The sequence below is a fragment of the Rutidosis leptorrhynchoides genome, chromosome 3 (assembly GCF_046630445.1).
Source record: "Rutidosis leptorrhynchoides isolate AG116_Rl617_1_P2 chromosome 3, CSIRO_AGI_Rlap_v1, whole genome shotgun sequence".
In the NCBI taxonomy this organism is placed as follows: domain Eukaryota; kingdom Viridiplantae; phylum Streptophyta; class Magnoliopsida; order Asterales; family Asteraceae; genus Rutidosis; species Rutidosis leptorrhynchoides.
In genome coordinates, this window is record NC_092335.1 from 365,697,049 (window position 1) to 365,704,392 (window position 7,344).

Here is a 7,344-nt window from a genome sequence, read left to right on the forward strand (position 1 = left end):
TGGCGACGGTCTAAGTGCGAGTAGGTCAGAAATTTCTGCACAACGTTAAAAGGACATAGTGACGATCGGAGGGCCATAAATCCTAAACCGTAACTCGGATTAAGACGAGTCCTATATGAAAAATTATCTAATTGAAAAGATCTATCTGAAAATCAAGGTTACAGTATCCCAGATGTACTGGTATGTTACAGAATCCAGAAAACAGTAGGCAGAAGACAGAAAACAGAAAAATAGTGGGTTCCGGTGGTCTTGGTGCTCGATGCTTATCACGGTTCTCATCCTTGATGCATATAGCTTCAAGTGTACAACTCTTGATGTGTTTGCATCATCTTAACCAAGGTTTCACTATCATATCACTTGTGCAAGTCCAAGACATGTAGCACAACTCACTTAAGAGTTGTATGAAGTTTGATGAACCAAAGTTACATCAAGGTCTTAGATCTAACACTTACATGAACTTTAAAACTAATATTTAAGTTACAAACTTGAAGATAAACTTATGAAATCAAGATCTTGAGTTGTAGAATATAGTTCTTTAGTTTGATCTTGAAGATCCAAGACTCAAAAGTCTAGATCTAACATAAGTGTACAAAGTTATAATTAAAGAAATCTTACTTACATGTTCTTGAACTATTAAAGTTAACTTTTAGTTCAAGATTAATGAGATCAATGTTAACTAGTAAAACTTGACCAACAAGAACATAAATCATGAAATTAAAGTGCAAGTAAATGAAGTAAATAAGCTAAGTAAACAAGTAACTAGTAACTAGTTCATGGGTTGTTCATACTTGCTATTATATTCAAACTATAGATTCACATGCAGAATTATTAGAAGAATTTCCAGAATTACAAGGAACAGGAGAATGTTCTTTAGGAGAAGGAACTGAACCAATTGATGAAACTGAAATGTTAGCTACACTAATGGCTAATGGATATGAACCAACAATAGAAGAAATTCAAATGCTAAAAGAAGAAGACAGATATCGATATAAATCATCGATAGAAGAACCTCCGAAATTAGAGTTAAAGCCACTTCCAAACCATTTGGAATACGCTTATTTACATGGTGAATCTGAATTACCTGTAATAATATCGTCTTCTCTTACTGAAAATGAGAAATCACAACTCATTTCTGTGTTGAAAGCTCATAAATCAGCTATTGCATGGAAGATTCATGATATAAAAGGAATAAGTCCTTCGTATTGCACACATAAAATCCTTATGGAAGAAGGTCATAAAACGTATGTGCAACGCCAACGAAGACTAAATCCTAATATGCAAGATGTAGTTAAGAAAGAAATTATTAAACTACTAGATGCAGGTTTAATTTATCCAATTTTTGATAGTCCATGGGTAAGCCCAGTTCAATGCGTGCCTAAGAAGGGTGGTATGACTGTCATTACAAATGAGAAAAATGAGCTTATTCCTACTAGGACTGTAACAGGATGGCGTGTATGTATTGATTATAGAAAATTAAATGACGCCACCAGAAAAGATCACTTTCCCTTACCTTTTATTGATCAAATGTTGGAAAGATTAGCCGGAAATAGTTACTATTGTTTTCTAGATGGTTTTTTCGGATATTTTCAAATTCCAATAGCACCCGAAGATCAAGAGAAAACCACTTTCACGTGCCCTTATGGTACTTTTGCTTACAAACGCATGCCATTTGGACTTTGCAACGCCCCTGCAACCTTTCAAAGGTGCATGATGGCGATTTTTCATGACATGATAGAAGAATGCATGGAAGTTTTCATGGATGACTTTTCAGTCTTCGGTGATACTTTTGAAACATGTTTAATTAATCTTGAACGAATGCTTATTAGATGCGAACAATCAAATCTAGTACTTAATTGGGAGAAATGCCATTTCATGGTTAAAGAAGGCATCGTTCTTGGTCATAAAATTTCAAAGGAAGGAATTGAAGTGGATAGAGCTAAAGTAGATGTAATTGCTAAACTTCCACATCCCACCAATGTTAGAGGAGTTAGGAGTTTTCTAGGGCATGCCGGTTTTTACCGACGTTTCATAAAAGATTTTTCTAAAATTGCCACTCCTATGAATAAACTCCTAGAAAAGGATGCTCCATTCATCTTTTCAGATGAGTGTATCAAATCTTTTAATATTCTTAAAGAGAAACTCACTAATGCGCCGATTATGATAACACCAAATTGGAATTTACCGTTTGAACTTATGTGCGATGCAAGTGATTTTGCAATGGAAGCCGTTTTAGGACAAAGGAATGAAAAACGATTTCAACCTATATATTATGCTAGTAAGATGTTACAAGGAGCACAAACAAATTATACAACTACTGAAAAAGAACTCCTTGCTATTGTCTTTGCTTTTGACAAATTTCGTTCATATCTCGTTCTAGCAAAAACGGTGGTCTATACCGACCATTCTGCTCTTAGATACCTATTTTCGAAACAAGATGCCAAACCAAGATTAATCCGTTGGATCTTACTCTTACAAGAGTTCGATATTGAAATCCGAGATAAAAGAGGAGCAGAAAACCGCTGATCATCTTTCTCGTCTTGAAAATTCCGAATTAGAAGTTCTAAAAGAATCGGCCATACAAGACAACTTTCCTGATGAATATCTATTGAAGATAGATTATAATGAAATTCCATGATTTGCAGACTATGCAAACTACTTAGTATGTGGATTCCTTAAAAAAGGATTGTCATACCAAAAACGAAAGAAATTCTTCAGTGATATAAAACACTATTTCTGGGAAGATCCACATCTGTTTAAAAGTTGTCCAGATGGAATAATACTCCGATGTGTATTCGGAGATGAAGCTAGTAAAATTTTAAACCATTGTCACACAGGACCAACAGGAGGGCATTATGGGCCTCAACTCACAGCAAAAAAAGTTTATGATGCTGGATTCTATTGGCCTACAATTTACAAAGACGCACACCTTCTTTGCAAATCCTGTGATGCATGTCAAAGGACTGGAAAAATAAGTCAACGTGATGAAATGCCACAAAATGTCATTCAAGTATGTGAATTATTTGACATTTGGGTATTGAATTTATGGGTCCATTTCCAAAATCTCATAATAATTTTTACATTCTCGTAGCCATTGATTATGTATCTAAATGGGCGGAAGCACAAGCTCTCCCAACTAACGATGCACGAGTTGTAGTCAACTTTTTAAAACATCTTTTTGCAAGGTTTGGAATACCGAAAGCTTTAATAAGTGATCGGGGTACTCATTTCTGTAATAATCAACTTGAAAAAGTTCTCAAAAGATATGGAGTAACTCATAAAATCTCCACTGCATTTCATCCACAGACTAGTGGACAAGTTGAAAATACCAACCGAGCTTTAAAACGTATTCTAGAGAAAACCGTAGGAATAAATCCGAAGGAATGGTCCATTAAATTGGAGGATGCACTCTGGGCTTTTAGAACAGCTTACAAAACTCCAATTGGAACCACACCTTTTAGACTCGTTTACGGAAAAGCATGTCATCTTCCAGTAGAAATTGAACACAAAGCATTTTGGGCTTTGAAGACATGTAATCTTGATTTACATGAAGCCGGACGTCTACGATTAAGTCAACTAAATGAATTAGAAGAATTAAGACATGAAGCATACGAAAATTCGTTAATCTATAAAGAAAGAACAAAGAAATGGCATGATAAAAGAATCAGAAGTTTAAAAGAATTTAAAGAAGGAGACAGAGTTCTTCTTTTCAATTCACGATTCAAGCTATTTCCTGAAAAATTGAAATCAAGATGGTCTGGACCATTCATAGTCAAAAGAGTTTTCCCATACGGAATAGTAGAATTAATAAATTCAAATGGGATTGAATTTAAAGTTAATGGTCACAGAGTTAAACATTACATAGATAGTCCAATGGAAGTTGACAACGAAGTTAATCACAATTTCGATACCACAGCTAACTAAGTGTGGGGAGAATCAAGTCTTTAAAGGATAATATGAATTTCTGTTAGAGTTAGATTTTCTGTTTTTGTGTAGTTCTCGAAAATGGAACCCGAATGGTCTTTCCCTAGCAGACCCTAAAGAACTAGTCTTCTCCCCCCATTCTGAATTTTTATTTTTTTTAGGTTTTTACGAAATGAAGACTTCCTGTGAACTAAACCATGGTCTAATGCTACACGCTTTGATCACTAAACGTAATAATGACACACTTCCGAGTGAACTAGTATCAGTAATCAGAGAAAGATTGGACGGAGTAAGAAAAGAATCCAGATGCGAAGATAATAAGTTAGAATTTGGTAAAGGAAAATTAAAATCCGCAGCGAAAAGAAGAGCACGACACCTTGAAAAATGTCACAAATGCGGAAAATGGTCACACGAAGGTAAATGTTCAAATAATCAAACCTATTCAAACACCGAATTTGTTACTTTATGCAGAGATGGACCGTTCATATGTTTAGAAGAAAAAACATTAAATGCTCGAGGTTACGCCTATGTAGCCATGGAAAATCAATTAGTCCGACTATTTTATGAGTGGGCTAGAGCATATCACTAAGAATACTATTTCACATGTAAGTATGTACAGTTTTTTTTATTTTTATTTTTATTTTTAACCTTTTGATAATAAACGCTAATTTGTTCGCTATAAAGTATTAAATTGGTATTCGATGAAATTAGGTCTTGCGACCGAAATTATTAATATCATACAAAAATTTATTACATCACTGCGAAATTTAACGTTCATTCTTAAGGTATAAATATCTTTAATCAATCAACCCAAACTATTTCAAAAATTCGTCATGAGTTAAATTAGGTCATGGAACCGAAATTACTTTACCGAAAAGAGGGGCGCATATTTTTGATAATATTTGATTGATTAAAGTGGGATAAAAGCCAAAAAGATTTTTAATTTTATTTTTACCATGTTTTTATAAATTAATATTAATTTAATATTGTAAAACTTATTTAAAATTGTAAATATTTGAAAAAATTAATCTTTTTAATATAAGTTTGTATGAAAATAAAAATATAATTTAAGTTTGGTGTGAATTTTTAATTTTATGCATTTTTAATTTAAGTTTGGTGTGAATTTAAAAACAAAAATTTACTTTATTTCGCTAAGTTAAAAATATGATTTTTAAAATTCGTCGTAAGTTGAAGACTAGGTCTTTGAACCGAAATTGCTTTACCCGAGGGAGGGACGAGAACTTTTATTATCATTATTTTTAATCTTATTGAATTAAAGTATGCCAAAAACATTAAAAAACCCAAAAATCTTTGCTTTTAAAATCGCGCTTTAATTTGACAAATTTTAAAATTTTGTCGAGGGACGGACTATGACATCGATCCGAAACGCCCTCATCCTAAAAAGAAACAAATTTTTAAAATTTTATTAATTATATGTTTTATAAAGTATTAGGTTATAAAAAAAAAAAAAAAACCTGAAATCACTGTAGCCGGGTACCCATGCGATCGCATGGGATTCTCACTATCCCTCCATGCGATCGCATGGAGAGTAAAATCAGGCCTGATACATACAGCTTGCTGCTCTGCTTTCTCCACAAAACACACACAACATACACGAAAATACTCTCAAATCTTCATCAAAATTCACCAAAATCTACCGTAATTCGTCATTTTTCTTGCTCTAATCATGCCTAGATTCGTATTCTTCAGCAAAAAGATAAAAATTACACCCCTAAACTCTATAAATTCCTAGTTTTTGTGATAATTACCAATATTTTACCTAATGCAATTTTGTTAATTTCTAGTGTAATTAGTGTTAAATTGTTAGTATTTTATGCATGTATAACCTAGATTGATGCTATTTAACATGATTTGAAGCCAAAAACTTCAAAATTTTTAGGAATCTAGGGTTTGTGTTCTTGAGCAATTTGGGGCTTTTTGATATAAACAGGTTATGGCCGATTTTTGTCATGAATTATTACTAAATTGAGTAGTGTAACATGTTTAGGTAGTTAAATGATCCAAACATTGATCCTAAACATAATTTTTGGAGATTAAAGTGGACTTTTTAGGCGAAAATTCATGAACTTGATTAATTTGATGTAATTGCCAATTGAGACTTGTTTAATTGTTAGTAATGACTATTTTGACATGTTATTTGAGTTAAATGCTTATGAACTTTGTCTACATTTTCATATGTGCTTATTTGAAAAAGTGTAGAATTGTGAAAAATTGTGAAAATGTGTATAAGTTTAATTTTGATTTAACATGTTATTGTGATTGTTTTAAGTTGTTATTTTGATAACACTAATGCATATTTAGATGCACAAATTTTGTGTTTAATTTGTTTTGCAAAAAGCCGATACTGGCGGTTCAGGAGCATCATCATCTAGACGACCAGCACCAGCACCAGAACCAGAAATGCAACAATAACAAGAACCACAACAAGAACCACAACAACAGCCTGATCAGCACATACCTTATTATGATCCGGTACAGTTTGTTGATGAATTCATAGTATTTCCAATGAGGCCGCCAGTAGAATTCCCAACGATTCCTGAACACACTCTGCATCCTAATCTGAGATTTGATAGAAGATGGAGAGATTACGAGACATATCAAAGGAACAAATTCAAATTGGTAACAAAAAATGTAGAGGTGCCAAGGGTAATCGATTGGGTCCCTTTGGAAACGGTCCATCTAGCTGACCGTGTTAGACAACTTTTAGTTCAAAGGTATGGCAGTTCTTCTTTTACAGATTGAGAACGTCTTTTCACCATTCGTAGACCTGTATATAAGGAATGGTGTGTTGAGTTGATGAGTACTGTATCACTTGATACAAATATAGTTAGAATAGATGATAGAAGATTTCTTAGGTTTATCCTTGGCGGTAGGATGTACAGAATGTCCATGCTGGATATGGCCAGGGCTTTATAGATATATACTCCTGGTGAGTTGCTACTACCCGATTGTACAAACTTGATTCATTATGGTGAAAGGGTATATAGCAACTTTGACGCTGACGCCATTTGGAGGCGTATGTCACATTTTGATGTTTTTACACGAGCAGGAGGACACTCCTATACACATATTGACAGAGCCGAGCTTCGTATTATTCATAGATTTTTGGCTAACTCGATTACACAGAGAGGTCACAATAAAGAAAAAAATTACCTTACATGATTTATTCTACCTAAAGTGTATTCGGGATCCTAGAAGCTTTGTCAATATCCCTTACTGTGTTGCTTTTTATTTATCTAAAATGGTAGATGGAATGCAGGATGAGAGTATAATAGGAGGAGGTATTTTTGTTACTCTCATTGAAGAGTATTTACGTGTTGATAGGAACCAAGGGGGTCCATTACAGCTTTGTAGAGAACAGGTTGAGCCCTTAGGATTGAAAATTTATGTGGGTGCTAAGAT